A 20,596-nucleotide genomic window follows, 5' to 3' on the forward strand; every position below is an offset into this window, starting at 1 on the left:
AGTAACCTCATCTGGTGACGCAATGAATTACGTAATATGGTGACACCTTGAGTGACCTCAACTGGTGACACCATGAGTGACCTCATATGGTGAAACTATGAGTTACCTCATCTGGTGACACATATATGAATTACGTAATATGGTGACACCGTGAGTTACCTCATCTGGTGACACCGTGAGTTACCTCATCTGGTGACACCGTGAGTTACCTCATCTGGTGACACTGTGAGTTACCTCATCTGGTGACACTGTGAGTTACCTCATCTGGTGACACCGTGAGTTACCTCATCTGGTGACACATAGAGTTACGTCACCTGGTGACACTGTAGGGCCCCCCTAGATGGTGACAAAGTGAGTTATCTAACCTTGTAACACCCAACCTGATGACGCCACTTGACATGGTTTCTTAAGATCCTGAAATATAATCAGAGGCGTAGCGACCCTTCCCGGCGCCCGGGGAAAAACTTTCGATTTGCACCCCCCCCCCTCAAACTTTCGATTTGCACCCCCCTATGGTCGGTGCCCGGGGACATATGTCCCCCCCCCCCCCCCGCCCCCCCCCCCCTCGCTACGCCTCTGAATATAATACGAATGCAGTAACTCCCCCTAGCTATAGGGCTGGTAAGTGGGTCACCAACCAGTTATATGGCTCATGTAGGTTTTATTGAGCCGTAGAACTGGTTGGTGACCTACTTACCAGCCCTATAGTTTACAGTTCCACCCAGGATACCCGTAATAATTAATTGATAAAGCTTCCACAATTGGTCAATATGATTAACGTAGCAATTATAGCACTACAGGGAACTAATAAATCATCACTGTGACATTTTTACATCCCTGTAGCTAGCTAGTTTAACAAATAGAACCCGGAGATTCAAAACCTCACAAACAGTCTAAATAAAATTCATGTCTATAGAAGTAGTTATATGTTTTAAGAAAGAAGTGTCTTTATATATATATTTAAACAGCGAAAATTTGTAAAATATATTTTATTATTACAAAATTATCACTACGTATATCAAAGGTTCAATAAATTAGTATGATTACAAATAAATTAGTATGATTACGCGATTCAATAACAAGTGCAAACGCTTTTATTTTTATTGTATTTTCAATTGTAATCAAACGTTTGACAGTTCACTAGACTTAGAGATCCAAGACAACACGAGAAAGCTGTGCAGTGATTCGGTGAACCACATAAGCAAGGTTTAGATATTAATGGATTGGAAAACAAAAATGGCTAAAGGTAATGTAATATACATACAAAAATAAGATATATAATTAAATAATATCATAAATACCATATATATATATATGTATATATATATATATATATATATATATATATATATATATATATATATATATATATATATATATATATATATATATATATATGTATATATATATATATATAACATTTCTAAATAATGTGCTTACTCTTTATTTCCCCTCGCTATCCCTCTATCTCATTTTCTTTCTCTCTCTCTCTCTCTCTCTCTCTCTCTCTCTCTATTTCCATAAAATAAACCTTGAGCAACGGGAATTTCCGCTCGTGTTTTATTTAAATCATACAATGTAAACACGGCGTCATAAAAACAAGAGTAACCACAATCGACTGTGTCCTATTTTCTTTACTCTATGTCTCATGTTTTCGTCTAGTTGTTTTAGAGCTCTGCTTTCTTTTATGTCTACACAATACAATCCTAACCTGTTAAGGACAATGTAGCACTGTAAATAAATAATCGTGGAAAGCCTGAAATAGTTTCCAAACTGAAAGTAGAATCTGATAAGAGCTGTATTGAAAAACCTGTTTCAGTAGCAGGCTATTTTCTTCACTGCTAAAGCATCGACAGAAAAGTCGAGTCGATGAATAGTTAACATATACTATTCATTAGTCTTTCTTTTAATTTTATTTGGATGTATATATCTGGATGTATATATATATATATATATATATATATATATATATATATATATATATATATATATATATATATATATGTATATATATATATATATATACATATATATATATATATATATATATATATATATATATATATATATATATATATATATATATATATATATATATATATATATATATATATATATATATATATATATATATATATATATGTATATGTATATGTATATGTATATGTATATGTATATGTATATGTATATGTATATGTATATGTATATGTATATGTATATGTATATGTATATGTATATGTATATGTATATGTATATGTATATGTATATGTATATGTATATGTATATATATATATATATATATATATATATATATATATATATATATATATATATATATATATATATATATATATATATATACATATATATATATATATATATCTGTGAACACGATAACTTGAATACCGTTACAGCAGCTAGGTTTATGAAATTTCAAATATATGTAAAAGATGTAATTCTCTGCCATCTGTCAAAATTTGAGTGTTATGATTAAAAGCAATACGACGTTAATATTAACCAAATAATCGGATTTGCTTTACAATCCTAATTTTATTTCAGACTAGTAGATCAACACCATTTTATCAAACGCATCTATTTTAAACACATACAACGTAAGTGCATACTATATGTATAAAAAACCTATCATCATGTTTGTATTTTATAGCATCTGAAAACATTAAATTTTGCACATTCCACCAAAGAAGGAAAAAAATATCCCATCAATCAATACTGCATTTTCATATTGTTCACATTTGGCTACGTTCCAAATGTGGATTATTGTACAAAAAGACTTCGTATGAAGAATGTTACACCAGAAAGCTGACGCACAATACATTTTTGATGTCGAATTCAAAAACCTGTCAACATCATATGCGCCAAAGTTGAGTACTGCATGACAGCGAGTGTGATGAATTATTGGTTATTTTAATGAGACATATAACCGTACTTGGTCATGTTTAAAAAATGATTTTTTTCTGTGAGGTTTGAGAACTTACATTGCACGGATGGGGAGTAGTTTCTCTTCCGTGAACATAATTTCCAATTGTTTTCATAACCCGTCATTGAATTTAGACAACGTAACTTAAACAGTTTAATAGTGTCGATTTGGTATATAGGACATCGTACATTCTGCAAATGCGTAAGTTAAAATTTGTTTTTAAAAGTTACAATTGGTTTTTAAAAAGTATTATAATAGACAAAAAAATCCAACATTCTTGACAAATTGAAAATAAACAGTTTTAAAATCGTTTTTATCCCGTTCTATGCCCGACTAAAATTGTAACTTCATATGTAGCAAGTTGGTCGAAAGTATATGAAACACGAAAGTTTGATTTGTGTAATGGTTTCCCAAAAGACACTTAGGCATTTGTCCCATTCGGGCAAGTGTCCATTTGGGAAATCGGTCTTCGGGCAAACGGCATTCGGCAAGTATCCATTCGGGAAATTGGCCTTCGGGCGAATGACTTTCGGGAAAACGTCCGGCTCCATTTTTTACATTTATATTATTAATTTTGAATACATTCCTATTTAGTGTGCCTTATTTTAGCGCATGTAGTTGTTTATTTTTCTAAGCAACAGTGTGTGTTAGTTAGTGTAGAACAATCACTATTGAAGTAGCACTGTTTACAAAATCATTATCAAAGTGCAAGAAAAATTGTGTATGTGTTATTTTTTATCGTTTTTTTTTTTGGTTCCCCTAAATAGCATACACCCCACCCCCACCCGCATTACGTGATGAGGCATGATAGTTCCGCCCACGAAAATAAATGCAAAGACGCCAAGCACTTTTTATTTTTTGTATAGTATGTTTTACAGTATGCTCTTAAAAGTGTCGGACGGCGTGGTCTAGCAGTAGAGAACTGGACTGCAACCCCTAGACCTCGAAGTCTCGGGTTCAAATCCAGGTTCAAGTCAGTAGACCGTACCTGAGTCCACCCAGCTCTGATGGGTACCTAACGTTGGGGTAAGTAAAGGCGGATCGGCATAGTGCTGACCACACTTTTCCTTCATATGCCTTGTTCACAGAAACAAGTGAACTCTACTTCACTTGCCCCGTAGACCGTCAGGTATGAAAGGAAACTTTACTCATGCTATTATAAGTAACATGACAATGCGCACAAATGGTGAAATCTAGTTTAAACAACACTTACAATAAGAACGAAACAGCGAATGTGCATTTCTAGGAAAAACATAAACACTCGACCTCACAGAGGAAAGTTAATGGACCCTAGCCGCAGTACACTCCCCGTTAAAAGCAAATTCAAATACCACGAATAGAATTCTATTTTTAGCGTTGATGAATAGCCATTCACGTCTTTGTTTCATCATTTCTTTTTATTTCCTTTCACCAGTGACACCACAACACCCAGCACCTATCAACATCTAATGATTATGTCTGGGCTTGTGGGCTAGTAGCATGGCCCAACACATGGACATTCTGGTACATATATAATTCAGGTAAAACTGTTAGGAGTATCTTATTCGAAAACATAAAAGAGAGCACCAAACTTGCAACTGCTAATAGGTAGAGTAATAAATATTATTATATAATACTTTTAATGTATACATTAACATGCGTATAAATTCATTTATGTAAGTAAATTTTTGAAATAATAATAATTTATATGTATAAGTATACATGACTATATGTATATAACAATAGAAATATATCTATGTAGTTGTATTTGAATTCAAGTATATGTGTATAAATGTACAAACGTACAAACTTACAACCGTACAAAAGTACAAACGTGCAAACATACAAACGTACACACGTACAAGTGTACAAATGTACTAACGTACAAACGAGCAAACAGAAACGTACACACGTAAAAGCGTACGAGCGCATAAATGTACAAAGGACATATGAACAAATGTACAAATAGACACATGTACAAATTTACAAAAGCATACATGCACAACTGAATACATGTATAAATGTATATAAATTCATACCCATGTATATAAATGTACATACATGTATATAAATGTATATAAATGTATATAAATGTATATAAATGTATATAAATGTATATAAATGTATATAAATGTATATACATGTATATACATGTATATAAATGTATATACATGTATATAAATGTATATAAATGTATATAAATGTATACATTTATATAAATGTATAGGCTATAAATGTATATAAATGTATATAAATGTATATAGATATATATAAATGTATATAAATGTTCATAAATGTATTTAAATGTATATATGTGTATAGATTTATAGATGTATTCATACACGTGTACAAATGTAATGTACACGTTAAGAAGTGTACAAATCTACAAAGGTAAGGTTAGAGTGTAGGTAGTAGATGAAGATTAAAATCGTTATTTGAACTGCAGTAGGGGTTGATGTGGTCGAGTCGGTAAAGCTCATGTTTGCTAAACTGAAAAGTCTCGAGTTCGAACCATCGGCCAGAGGAGGCTCGTTAACTGGGGATAACAACTCTTCTAGGAAAGACAACTCCAAAATCAAACTGCTACTGTCTGATAGTGCTTTTATTATTAAAATCGGAGTCAAAGGTTTCAACCGCGCATGACATATCGACACGTATAGGCCTGTTAATCGTGTTGAAGGCAAACACTGCTGCACTAAAAATTAAGAGCAAAGAAAGAAAGAAGAACTTTTTTCCAGTAAGATCTAAACAAATCATTTTTCTTTAATTCTATGTGTTGAGTAAGTAAACCATATTTATTTTTACGAAACTTGTATTATAATTTACAGACAACATATTTATTTATAACACATATTTGATCTTACACATTAGTTAATGAAAATATCATAAAGGTTGTGTATTTGTTAAACCCTTATGTTAAAAGTAACTTTAAAACAAGTAAGCTTTCAAACATTGTATTATGTTTTTATACGAACGATGGTTATAAAGTGAAATTGGGATTGGAACCAACTACTTTAATAACTTTTAAAATTACATTATTAATTCAATGCTTTATGCGGTGTTTTCTTAATAATTCAGTTAAATTATTGATTTTATTTGGTCATGCTTATGTAACCAATATTGATTTGCATTTTATGTTAACTATTAAGGGACGATCGAACAGAGATCGATACATAAGAGTTTGATAAAAAAAACTACGATCGAATTTTAAAAAATCGATCAATGGGACATATTGATTTTTTTTATCAAGGAAAAACAAATATGGTATTGATTTCCTTTCAATTCTATTTCAACGTTATTGGAGACAAAGATAAGAGAACAATTTATTGTAAAGATAAAATAGCTTTAGCCATATTGTATCAGAATCCACTACTCTTCCATTCGCCTCCACTCCTGTGAGTTAGGACGAACGTGTAAACACAAAAACCAAATAGCGCCACTGAAACAGAGCTTTCCCCGACCGACCATTTTCACAACCGATATAAGGAGTAATTCTACATTCGTTTAACAAAAAGGCTATATACTTAAGACAACAATAGTCGTTGAATCGATCGAATCAGGCGCGTCCTACGGCGTCCCGATAGGGGCTGATTAAGCACCCAGGGTTAACCCTGAGCAACATGGTACCTAAGTTCATTTTAAACAGCGCGGTAGACTGGATAAAATGGGTTTCTATAGACGCTAATTAAATCGTATCAGGCGCGTCTCTGAAGGGTGTGATTTGGCGCCCCGGGTTATCCCTTGAGCGCTATGGCGCCTTCGTCCGTTTTAATTAGTGAGATAGACAATGGATACAATGGGGCATTATAGTCGTTCACTAAACTGAATCAGGCGCGTACGCCCACGCCCCAGTAGGGTGCAATTATCCCCGAGCTATTCTCGGACTTTATTCTGACCCGCGGCAACGCGCGGGGACGAGCACGCTAGTAATGCACTTGAAAGGAGAAAAAAACGCTTTTCTTTATTGTTATTTAAACAGTCGAGTATTATAATATATTTAAAGAAAATCATTTTTCTTCTCTTTTTAGGGCAGGATTACATAAAAACGAGTAATTAAAACGTTTTTATTAACTTTTTATTTTAAAAATGTCACGTTTGACGTCATACATTTTTACGTTACTTTTATTGTTAAACGCCACTCACTACTTTTCGGGAAACGAAATTTGTATTGTTACAGGGGAGGTAATTCATGAAATCTTATATTATTGAGAATGAAGCTAACTGGAATCGGTTGACAAGGGATATCACTTAAATATTATGATGCCTATTAAATTCATATTTTAAAAATATATTTTTCTCATGTTTTATCTAACGTTATTTTTATTTTTATTTTGCAGAAAGCAAAAATGTTTCTATGTGGCCCAATTCGAGTGTTCAATCGTTTATAATCAAGTATGTAAATTTAAACGATTTGTTTTCAAATTTAAAAGGGGCAAGGGGATATAATAAGAAAAAATAAAACTAAATAATTTGGTGTGTTGTCTCCCTTTAAAACTATCGAAATGGATGGGAGCAATATTATTTTTTTTGTACGAAACAGTTTTTAATCACGTAACTATGGCTTATTTTATTTTTTCTTAAATTGAAATATAATTAAATATTATAATTGAATTTTTTTTTCTGGCTCTTAATATATTTTTTTTTCATTTAAGTAAATGATTTTTAATTTTATTGAAGTTACTTGAATTAATATCTAATCAATTTTAGATATTTCAAAATTAAAACCCGTTTGCTGAAACAAAATAAATTATGTGTAGGCAACTCACAATGCAGTATTAATTTAATCATTTAGCTGTTAATAAGTAAATGTGTTAGGCGTTTGAAATATTCATGTAATATGCAAAAATCAAGTCAATTGAAAATTGAAACGTTTATTTAATTTTGTATTACTTTTTATCTTCTAGGTTCCACGCAATGTTACAAGAGACTGACTTGGGGCGACAATACAGTTTCCACCATGAAGCGTCAGTGTTGAACAATTCCACTCTCTGAAGTTACCTTTGCATTTTTTTTTCTTCTGCCTTATTCATTTTAGTCTTGGTGTTTTGGGAAGCATCCATGGTCAAAGCAGATGTAGTTTCGCTAACCTTCGTTTACGTTCTTTGCACACAAAAAAATAATTTCGCTAGACCCGACGACGTTCACGCTGTTAAACATTATGCTGTCAATCAACTTCAGAATACTGTCCTCAACTAAGTCATTCGAAATACGGTATTTAAGTAAGTATCCGTGTAGTAGGCTGTGATCCTGATAACACGTTTAAAACACTTAAACGCATAGGCCCAATAATTACATTTATTGCAAATAAACAAAAAATGAAATTTTTTATTTCTAAATAAATTGTTTACATTTTTATACCGATTTCTAAACTTACACATATAACTCTGAGATTTAGTAAACCTAAAAGCTAAGACATTCAATATTTTTTTCAAAAGTGGTAGAGTTTAAAGTAACTGACTTAAAAGCATTTTCACCTGTTATAAAACTAAGGTGTAATAATATTTTTAAAATTAAAGAACAATTTAAATGATAAAATCTTAATCTATTCTCCGATTTTGATATAACAGTAAAATTATTATTTTACAAAACCTTTAATCCTATATCAACATATTTAAATAGAAAATAATAAGTATTTAACGATTCTAAAAGGTATAACTGAATAAATATATTTTACCAAACAAAAATACAAGATACATTTATAATACATAAAAGATAATGAAATTTAAGTATGTTAAATACTTAAAATAAAATTAGAGTAATATACGTTTACTACTACTACTACAACTACTACTAGGGATAATAGTAATAATAGTAATAATAAATTTATAAAATCGCTTAATAAGGAAACAATCAAGTGAAAACATTTTTACAGGAATGATTATATTGGAGCATGGATAATTAGAACAATTATAAAGAAAAGCCTGGGTCAGTTTGTTATCTATTTGGATACCTTTACACATATTTAGGAAGAGATCCTCGCTTTCCTTTGAGCTATTTAAATAGTAGTGTATTATTATATATTTAAAAAATAATTTATTTTCTGCTTTTTATTGCATTATTAAATAAAAGCTTGTTAGTTTTTCAATTTAATATGAATATAAAAACATTATTTATTTTAGTTTTTTAAAATTCATTAACAGATTTTTCCAAGATTTTTCAAAATCTTGACCCACTTGCCAAATTTGAAACGAATCTGTCAGTTAGAAGTGCCCGAAATTTCGCTCGGGCGTTTCGATTCATGACGACAGACTGAAAACAGACGGAGTTAAATAAAAGCTTGTAAAAACAGGTTTTAATGTATACATTTAATTATAGCATGCGAAGATCTTTGAGTTTAACTGCAGTTTAAATTTACGTTTCGTCTAATCTGTTAGCTTCGCTCTGGTCGTGCTTATAATTATTTACATCGCCTTGTCTTTTTTTTTTAAATTTAAATTAACTCTTAACTACCTGTTTTGCCACTGAAAGAAAAATAGCAACACACAAAACAACAACAGGAATAACAATAAGAAAATTAATATGAATACGATTCTGGCTAGTCGATTCAACATTCTCTTGATTTGTTATTGGTGCGTTCCCGTTGTCCATTCTAACAGATGATTCAGTTGTTAGCACAGTGTTGATGGTTGTTGCCCTCATGTCTGTAAAGCAAAAAGCAAATTTGAATTTGTTTATTTTGCGCACACGTAATGGATTTTAAATAAATAACTTAATAGTCCAGCATGGTAGTGTAACGTCCACTAAATAAAAATTAATAAGTTTTGTATGCTCTATCTGGTTGGATTGAACTTACATTGAAAACTTTAAGAGCAACTAATTGATACGATTTTAACTGAAAGATGAATAATCATTTTCTAACATTTTCTTATAAACGGAAAAAATATGAGCAAACACGTAGTTTTGTGCTCCATAAGTGTAAATAGTAAAATATTAGTGATTTTTTTCTATATTTGCTATCTCCCCCCCCCCCCCCCCCCAACACACCCATTATACACTTTACTCCATTTTTGAGAGGACACTGAATAAGGACACAAATATATAATAAAAATCTTTTTTAAAGTCCTTGAAAAATCTGTTAATGAATAATAATAAATTAAAATAAATAATGTTTCAATATTCATATTTCAATGAAAAAAATTCGGACCTATCATTTTATTTTACAAAAAGCTGATAATCTACTAATAAAATAATTCGTTTAAAATAAAATTCGTTAATATTAGTATTGGATAAAATTAATAAAACCAAATACCTGCTTTGCATTTGTCACCTGACATGGTGTAGTTTTCTCTACACCCAAATATGGTGTTGCTTGTGGGACTGCATTGCACCACAATAATTTTGTCGGGGTTGTCATCTAGCGTGTCACAGTTGAAGCAAGTGTGACAACCGTGGTTGGTTTTGTTCAACCACTTATCCACCCCACAGGGTTCACACTGTGTATTTGTCTGGTTGAGGTACTGTCCCGGCCCACACTTTCCTGGATTACAAGCTAGTACGGCTTCAACCAAAAACAACGAACTGACCATTACTAGAAATAGCATTTTTGTTCTGAAAAAAAAAACACATCGCTTTATAACGTTGAATTCAATCCAATTTCTTTAAAAAAATCAATAACTGTATTACATCATATTTCTAACTTTAAAATAATTGAAGTATTCTTTTTTCAGTAAGCAGGATTATACAAGATACAAGTTGTGAAAAAGTAAAAATGAAAGTTTTATTTCATAAATGGAGGAGTTGTAAACATGCAAAACTTTTCAAAGCTAAATTTAAACTCAAGCTTATTACAGATAAAAGCATGAAACTATGATTGTACAATGTGTATAGTGACTTCTTTATTGTGCAGTCTGTGAAATTAGGAGGTTTTAGTAATGAATAAATTTTTGAGGCTCAAAAGAGGAAACTCAGTTGTTTACGTGATGAGACACAGATTATTGTCTTGTCAGTTACTGTGATTTAAGAAATGTGGATTTTCTATACTGTGGGATGACGGAATTTCATAGTTCTATAAAAGTTCTTTGTGATATTCTTTTAATGGAGCAGAGGGCACTTACTTATTTGTGAAATTTGTTTTTTAACAAGTGTTTTTCATTATGTGTTTTATTTCTTTGATCGACACTGAAACAAGGTAAGAAAACCTCTTTGATATTTTAAATAATGAAACAAGTGTTTGTATATATTGATATGTTTTAAACAAAGTGGGAGAACAGGGTGAGGGTATGAGCGAGTCTTAAAGGAAACAACAAAATAATAAAATGTAAGAAAACAATAAAGACAGTAAGTCGAAGTGACTTAGTCAAAATATAAATTGCCATTCGCTCAGCCAAAAATGTATTTTTATGTTATTTTTATGTTAACTCTTGTCTAAAAATCGAAAATTAATCTAAAAAATTATTTAAAAAAAACAACAACTATAACTAGCCTCGTTTGATACCTTATTTCTGTTTCAATAGCATTGGTCTTACTCCACCAATCGGTAAAGTATTTCGTGTTCATCTTTAGCTTGATAGATACGATTCATAAATACAAAATAAAAAAATAATGTTATTATATTACACACAAAATTACATACAGATTAGTGAAACATATTCAGGTCAAAAATAAAGATCGCGATTCTCAACTTACATAATGTTATCTGATATAAATTAAGCGACTCACAACCAGGAAATAAGCATGGCGGCAGTCATCGTTAGTGACGTCATGACTTGGATTTAGCAAGGGCGTTTTTCATTCATCGTCAAAGGGAAATAACAAAGACAATTAGATTTTGCCAATATATTCTGATAAAAATATTTTTTTCTTAACATTTTAAAACAACTTCATTAAAATTTATTATAAACAATTATTGCACAATGCTAGAAACTTAAACCTAATTTTATTTTACTCTCTAGTTTACGTTATCTGTGAAACTTGTTACCGGTTACACTATTTTGACAAGAATTTTTGTCATTACATCATTGGCCCATAGAATGTTAAACACACCTGAAACCTACACTTGTCGTTGATTGTGCGACGCTGGTGTGATGGGTTCGATTTTTGGAGCGTCACTACACATTATCTATCACGAATGTAAAATTAACTTTGAAAAGATGTCAAAAATGTCTACTTTTAATTAGTAGAAAACTTTTAGAGAAAAGGCAGAGTGCATTCAAAATGTAATATTTAATACATTTTCAGAACTGATTTATTTACATAGAGTAAATTTGGTAGGGGAAATGTTAATCAGAATGACAAAGAATAATATGTTCTTGTAAGCTACGCTAGAATCTTAATGGCAAAACACTAGATATAAGAAACAGTATAAAACGTATCACTGATTTTATAAAATAACAAAAATAATAATTGCATAATTGTACTCGCACCGTACATCGTTTTGTACTCCTTTAGTGAAAGGGCTATAACCAAGTTTAATTTTGCACACGAATAATTAGAGTAGCTTCCCTTAGAATGAAAAGTGTATCCTTGAAATGTAACATCTTTGCTTATATTGCATTAGTTTTACAAAAAAAAAAAAAAAAAAAAAAAAAAAAAAAAAAATTAAAAATTATTTTTTTTTAGGTGTATTGTGTATAATATGTGGGGGTGGGGCGACATGATATTTTTGAATCAAAATGACTAATTTCTGACTCAACGTTTCCAGGTTTATTTCCCTTGTTCGTTCCAATAGATGAAATCAATTCCTTAGCCGTTATCTGACGAAATATTAGGAAACATGCGACAAACACTTTTAAATTGATATCGATTAAGGTACTCATCCGTTCCTATCTTACACACATCCCCCACCCCCCCTCGCTGACATTAGTGTGTATCGCTGGGTGTTGTGTTCGCCATTGTGCTGTGTCATTGTGTGGAGCGAAATGGCGACCTGCTCGCTAAGTAATCTCACGTGCGACGATTTCCCTGAAACCTCTACGCCCCTCCCCCATTTACCTGTGTGTAGATTTACCGTGTCTGATGTATTGAAAAGTTTCTCTTGTCTTACATCTATACATCGATCAATAAATAACAATTAAAAATAAAACGTGATAGAAAATGAAAAAAAATAAAAACAACTAAAAAAGTAATTCTTTTTGTTTCGTTTTAAATTGAAGCTAGGTCCATTAAGATAGGGTGGTTATTTATTTTTATGAGCGATGTGCTGTGACCTAGTTTTGTGCGTGTGGCTGGTGAGCTCTCAAATAGCTACAGCCCAAACCCGCCCCCAACACCTTGCTTTAGTGCAACACATCTGGTAGCTTACACACTTGACCTCGTAACACACACGTGTCTGTTTTCTGTGGAATGCCGAGTTAAAAATCAATCAATTAGTTTTACTGGTAGTGACGTGTATGTAGTTATGTGTTAAACGGTGGCAGATGTTGGTAATATGTTGTCATTTATTGTCATAGGTTGTGATGTGTTGTCATTTATTGTCATAGGTTGTGATGTGTTGTCATTTATTGTCATAGGTTGTGATGTGTTGTCATCTATTGTCATAGGTTGTGATGTGTTGTCATCTATTGTCATAGGTTGTGATGTGTTGTCATTTATTGTCATAGGTTGTGATGTGTTGTCATTTATTGTCATAGGTTGTGATGTGTTGTCATCTATTGTCATAGGTTGTGACTTGTTGTCATCTAATGTCATAGGTTGTGATGAGTTGTCATTTTTGTCATAGGTTGTGATGAGTTGTCATTTTTGTCATAGGTTGTGAAGAGTTGTCATTTTTGTCATAGGTTGTGAAGTGTTGTCATTTTTGTCATAGGTTGTGATGAGTTGTCATTTTCGTCATAGGTTGTGATGAGTTGTCATTTTTGTCATAGGTTGTGATGTGTTGTCATCTATTGTCACAGGTTGTGATGTGTTGTCATTTATTGTCATAGCTTGTGATATGTTGTCATTTATTGTCATAGCTTGTGATGTGTTGTCATTTATTGTCATAGCTTGTGATGTGTTGTCATCTATTGTCATCGTTTGTAATATGTTGTCATCTATTGTCATAGGTTGTGATGAGTTGTCATTTTTGTCATAGGTTGTGATGTGGTGTCATCTATTGTCATAGGTTGTGATATGTTGTCAAGTGTTAACTTAAATACCTAACACACATGATATCGTCCAGATTACTAATTTTTTTATTTTTTTATTTTTAGTAGTACCGTTAACGTGATTACCTTGCTAGTCTCTAGACACCCACACCACACATGCACACAGCACACCCTCAGATTAGCCAGGTTAAGACAGAATCTAGTCTAATGTGGGAGGCAGGTTGTTTCAAACTTGGCAGAAATTATTTTAATACCAAAGGTTTACAAACATATACTTTTACCAGTGTCCTCGCCCCCCCCCCCTCGAAAAATGTTATCCGCCCCACCCCGAAAATATCAAGTGCCCCCCCCCCCCCCGGAGAAAAAAGAAACACTGTCCCAAGCTTGCTCGGTTTACATAAATCAGCAGACTAATCATCCCCGACAATATATTTTTACTTTTATCGACCGCCACACATGTTACCGGGCCGTTTTGAATTAATTAGCTATTGTTTCCATTAGTCTAACAATACAATTAATCACACAAAACTGCCACGGTGTTATGTGTATCACGTGTCAGATCAAAATGTTAGGACTAGGATTTCGCTAGTTAAATTACTCGTTTATTTTTTCTCGATTGAGGTTTAGAACACTAAGCCTATTGTTAATGACAATGTATTGCATCAGTTGCTATTAATACATTTCGTCTGTAGTTTTCATTAAAAATGAGACCATGAGTCCACGAAGCTGTAATGGGTACCTTTCTCACGTGTGAGAAATTAAGGCGGGTGGGCATAGTGCTGTCCACATAATATCTTCATAGGTTAGATGTCAGGTCTTCCCAGATGTCAGATTAGGCTAGATGTCAGGTTAGGCTAGATGTCGTGTCAGGCTAGATGTCAGGTCTGTCTAGATGTAAGGTCAAGCTAGATGTCAGGTCTGGTTAGATGCCAGGTCTGGTTAGATGTCATGTCAGGCTAGATGTCAGGTAATTTAAATGTCAGGTCTGTCGAGATGTCAGGTGTGTCTAGATGTCAGGTCTGGCTAGAAGTCAGGTTAGGTTAGATGTCAGGTCTGGCTAGATGTCAGATCTGCCTAGATGTCAGGTCAAGCTAGATGGGGGGGGGGGGGGCTTAAGCTGTTTATCAGTGTAAAAATATTTCTTTATTCCATAATTGTAATGCTATGTTACTGCTATATGTCTTTACTACTCTATTGCTTTTTTTTTTACTTTCTCATATACGAAGTATAGAGCAAGTATTGTGATCACGACAAGAATTCGAAATCGAGATTTTCAAATCTCAAAGTTACTTGGGTGTAGATGTGTGGTTGTCTGGTTTCAACTTATATGAGGTGTGTGGTTTCAACTTATGTGAGGTGTGTGGTTTCAACTTGGTTTGGTTGTGTGGTTTCAACTTGGGTGTGGATGTGTGGTTGTCTAGTTTCAATTTGGGCAGCTCTGCTTAATGGATTCAAGACCTTAAAAAAAATCGGTTCCATAAACTGTAAATTAAAACAGATTGTCTGCCCTTTAACGTCTTTTAAATACTCTTCTTGTTATTAATGTAGGCTTATGTCCCTTCATTCAAGTCTTACTCCCCCCCCCCTCCACCAGATAATGGTCGGGTCACGTGATCTTAAAGTTCCTGGTTTGGTATGAAATTACTAATCCGACACAGGTAGATCTCTTGTCCCAGGAAGCGGATCTCTCTTTTTTTCGGCAAAGTTAGTCACATTCTACTCTGGTACGTGGCGGAAATAAACCTCAATCTCTACCCGGGGGCCTCGTCATCCGGGCAAAGAACCTTCGGACTGTGGGAAGCCAGACAACAAAGGGGAGAAAATCTTGCGCTACTCAAAAATGGCCGCCCCGAGCGAGCTCCCTGGCAGGACCAACTGTGCATCCGTGCCCTGTGCGCAGCGAGTCAGGGAGGAACGTAGATCACCAGACTACGCATCTGATGAAACCACTCTGGCCTGAGGAGTGGTCATGTGACTGGCATGGCGGCCACGCCACCTAAAAATTTAATGAAATGCAAAAGTATAAATACATAACGATGAACTTTGGAAAAGACGGATCTGTAGTAGTGGTGCCGGTGACACATTAACTGACTTGGATCGGAAAAGAACAATCAGTTTGAAGTGTGTGATGCGACCAGAAACGCACTGACCAACGCAGGGGGGGGCAGGTTCCCCTCCGATCCAGAATGTGTTAGGTCCAGGGAAACGTTGTGAAAGTCAAGCAGGGGAAAGTCCAGGACAAAAAAGGCTCCCCCGAACAAACGTCCCAGTCGCTAGTGGGGGGGGGGGGGGGGGGGGTTGTTGGCGCTGGAGCAACGGTCTGGAATAAACCCGTCATGGATCTTTTGACCGTCATATTGTCAAATATTTACAGCTTGGTAGGTCGGCTGGTAGAGTTGAACAAAACCCTGACGGATGATAAAATCGATGTGGCGGTGCTTTAAAAACATGGTAAAACCAAAGAAGAAATACAATTTGACTGGGAACACGCTGTATTGATGTACGAAATGCAGGGGGAGTACCGACACTTGTCAGGAATAACCTACGGGCTGTGAGGCTGCCGGAGCAACGTTCTGGGGGAGTTACAGATAGTGTGGCAATACGGGTGTAGAAGGACGGACTGGCCTACACTATGGTGAACGTTTATTCCACCCCCAGGCCTACACTATGGTGAACGTTTATTCCACCCCCAGGCCTACACTATGGTGAAAGTTTATTACACCCCCAGGCCTACACTATGGTGAAAGTTTATTACACCCCCAGGCCTACACTATGGTGAACGTTTATTCCACCCCCAGGCCTACACTATGGTGAACGTTTATTACACCCCCAGGCCTACACTATGGTGAACGTTTATTCCACCCCCAGGCCTACACTATGGTGAACGTTTATTACACCCCCAGAAATCCCATACAATTACTCAGCTACCCGGCTGGAAAGAGGCGTATCATTATCACGGGGGATATGAACGCTTGATCTGCTAGTTGGGGTACGAGAGGAAAACGGACGCGACGACCTCACAACTGGATCAAAAGTTAACTCTGACATCTGGAATATGTACAATAAATGCGAAGCTCTTGAGCGTCGTTTACATTGGATATTTGATGGGGGAGTGTTGGAGTACGGATTACCAATCCTAACACACGCAAATAAGACCGTCCTTGAACACCTGGATAGAGTCCAGAATCAAAAGAATGCACTGCTAAAAAGCGCGGTAAGATTACAAAGGCTAGGAAAAGAAGAGCTAACGCACTCCGTCCTAACTAAATGCCGGATAGGGCTCAATGCGCAAAGCTTCGCAGGCGTAAAGAACGCGTTGTAAAGGAAGTACAAGATGCCGATTAACCGCCCGACCGGCCGCCAACGGAACTGCCGTCCAGATCTCTGCCTCGACTGCGGAAGCAGCTACCGGGCGATACCCCACCCTGTGAATGCGAGCGTATACCAATGGTTCAGCCATCTAAGGCTTTATGCGAGCGGGGTATGGAGCCTTTATAGAATACTGGTGACCCAATCCTCCTGTTTGAGTGGCCCATGCAGAAGCACTAACTACGAAGCAGAGATCGCGGCAATCCTAGACTCATTGCGAAGAATCGAGGAGCTCCTAGTAGTGGGGAAGCTGTTTCTAGTGGGGCGGTGATCTTTATCGACTCTATGTGTGCACTGCAGGGCTTGGAGAGATACGGCAAGGACGACGACGAGGCTGGGGTCCTGTCAATGTTTTATTGTGCCGATAGCGTTGCGAAAATACAAAGCAGATAGGTCTGCTTACAATGGGTGTCCGGCCATTTGGGTCCGCTATCATACCCGTGACATACAGAAAGTGTATCATAATTTGATTATCGTGTGATATACTGTTGTTGGAAAACTTTTTTTTTATTGTTATTAGCTGATGGTGTAACATTTCGTTGTCGTTTATACAACTAGATGTTATAGTGAGTTCTTCTTTCTTTAAAGACAGACAATAAACTGCTGTTTCATTTCACAACTTTATTTAAATAGTTGAATCCACAATGAATACAGTTCATTTCAGTAATCAAACATTTTGATATAGCACTTATACATAAAGCGTATGAATACACAAGATAAAAATCACAGAAATAAATACAGGATACATTTTAAGTTCTAGCAGTCAAAACGAATACAGTTCATTTCAGTAATCAAACATTTTGATATAGCACTTATACATAAAGCGTATGAATATACAAGATAAAAATCACAGAAATAAATACAGGATACATTTTAAGTTCTAACAGTCAAAACACATAGCTTCTCCTTGCATTCATGTAGACGGCCTCTCGAACATCTCATTTACCCCGACTATATAGCCCTACATTCACCTCTTCAGTCAGTGAGCGATCTCCAAAAAGCATGCAAAATACAGTAATTGATCGCTCACGCATTTACTTCCGTTGGCCAGGTATTCATCTATAACACAATGACTGGTCAATGAACTATTAAAAATAAATCATTGAGATTTATAACTACCAACTCTGGTGAAAGACGTCGGTCGAAGGAATTGTTATTTTGATTAGACTTAACTGTTGGTGTCTACATCTACCACAGCAGATTCAGTGTCTACGTCTACCACAGTAGATTCAGTGTCTACATCTACCACAGTAGATTCAGTTTCTACATCTACCACAGTAGATTCAGTGTCTACGTCTACCACAGCAGATTCAGTGTCTACGTCTACCACAGCAGATTCAGTGTCTACGTCTACCACAGTAGATTCAGTTTCTACATCTACCACAGTAGATTCAGTGTCTACGTCTACCACAGCAGATTCAGTGTCTACGTCTACCACAGCAGATTCAGTGTCTACGTCTACCACAGCAGATTCAGTGTCTACGTCTACCACAGCAGATTCAGTGTCTAAGTCTACCACAGCAGATTCAGTGTAAGAAGGAGTCGGATTTAAAGCTTTGGTCACTTCCATTTCTGTGTTGTCGTGTTGCGATTGTTCAGTCTTGTTTTTCTTGGTTTTAAAAACACATTCGTTTAATATCTGACCTATTTTTGTTCTACAAATTATTACAGTAACAACACAAATTAACCCTAAAGCCGAGACGAAACCAATAACTAAAATTTTCGTTAACGACATGGAAACCTCCTTGTCGTCGGTGGTTGTGTTGGTAGCAGGTGTGATGTTGTTTGCAACCGTTGGACTGAATTCTTTCGTCATAGACGTCCCTGTGGATCAAATGTAATGAGTTTATAAAGCTATATATATATATATATATATATATATATATATATATATATATATATATATATATATATATATATATATTTGTACATATATATATGTATGATAGATAAGCAGAGCCGGTGTTTGGAATACGCGGAGCCTAATGCCGACCATCGGAGCGAGCCTGATTTTTTCATTGGTGTCTTAAACACGTACAGTGAAGTTGTATTAATTCAACGAAATAGTATTCGAATTTAGTGTTGTAATTATTCCTAAAATTTTCCTCCGTTTTTGGAAAAGTAGCTTTTTTCTTCTTCCCCACTAAACGAATTGAAGTCTTGATGAAAGAGTTTTCCTTTCATATTAGCTCCGGTATCGTGTGCCTGTCGTCAATAACCAGCAAGGTTTCAGCCAAATATCTCTATTTTGTTCTCACAATCGTTTGCTTGTGTCTTTAGCAATAAAAAAAAACATTTTCTACAACTTTTAAGTCATATACGAAAAACAGCGATATGTGTTCTTTACGACTGTAGTATCAAAGTCCTACATATCCGACAAATACAACGAACCAGACAAGACGCGTTCCTATTTTCCAAAACTGTCTACTACAGACATCCCACATGCTCATTAAATATAATTAAATACAATTGAGTATCTCATTACGTCTTTCCCAAATTTACATCCCAGGGTAGGTCGCATTGGGGCTCACGCGCATCCACCCATCTCCAGTCACCTCAGGTCGAATACCCGGCGACCGTACCCTAAACACAGCTAGATGTGACACTCTATCGAATTACGGCCTGTCGCAGTGGCCTCGGTTATAACAAAACAATCAACAATGTCGGTATTCTACATTTTTTTTTTCGAATTTAATTCAACAAAGATTATTTAAGTTTACTAGCTAAGAATAACAACAACGGTACTGAAACGCAGGGCCCCCTCAATCGAGGGGCCTGATAGAACTGGCCAATTTTCAACCCGCATAGAATCTCCAGTCTTTTGTTCACAAGTATGCCACCTGTACTGTGCATATTGGACTGGTGATGTTGTCTGATTAATGCATAGCATTTAAAGAATTGAAATACGTATGAAATGTGTGTTCAAAGTGAGAAGCTGGGACGGTCTTGTCGGGCAATAGAGATACGGCTGCTAACCGGAGATGCTGAGTCCGAACAGGGAAAGGCTGAGTCCAGAGATTAACGTTAGAGAAATAAAATGTTACTTTACATAGGACCAACCACACTATCCTAAAGATAAGCTATCCTAAACTGATGAACTCTACCTCAACTTCCAAACTGACCGTTCGATAGAGTAACAGTTTTACTATGGATAAACAAGAATAACATGAACTGTTATACGTAGGGCGGAGGGAGGTTATTGACTTTTTAAAGAATTCTTTCCACTTGATAAAATTAGACACAGGAGCTAGTATAGTATATGAATTGAACTGTGTCCTACTGGTTT

The 20,596-nt window shown here is 35.0% G+C and overlaps 1 long non-coding RNA gene across 1 annotated transcript; it reads left to right on the top strand.

The window, feature by feature from the left end:
- The first annotated feature begins 4,359 nt into the window (after positions 1–4,359).
- Positions 4,360–7,879, top strand: LOC131926828 (uncharacterized). The gene is made up of 3 exons (XR_009386066.1): positions 4,360–4,458; positions 7,255–7,309; positions 7,822–7,879. It is a non-coding gene; the product is annotated as an uncharacterized LOC131926828 (long non-coding RNA).
- The last annotated feature ends 12,717 nt before the right edge of the window (positions 7,880–20,596 follow it).

Source organism: Physella acuta, unplaced genomic scaffold, assembly GCF_028476545.2.
Source record: "Physella acuta isolate Inbredline_101_S28 unplaced genomic scaffold, ASM2847654v3 ptg000001l, whole genome shotgun sequence".
Taxonomy (NCBI): domain Eukaryota; kingdom Metazoa; phylum Mollusca; class Gastropoda; family Physidae; genus Physella; species Physella acuta.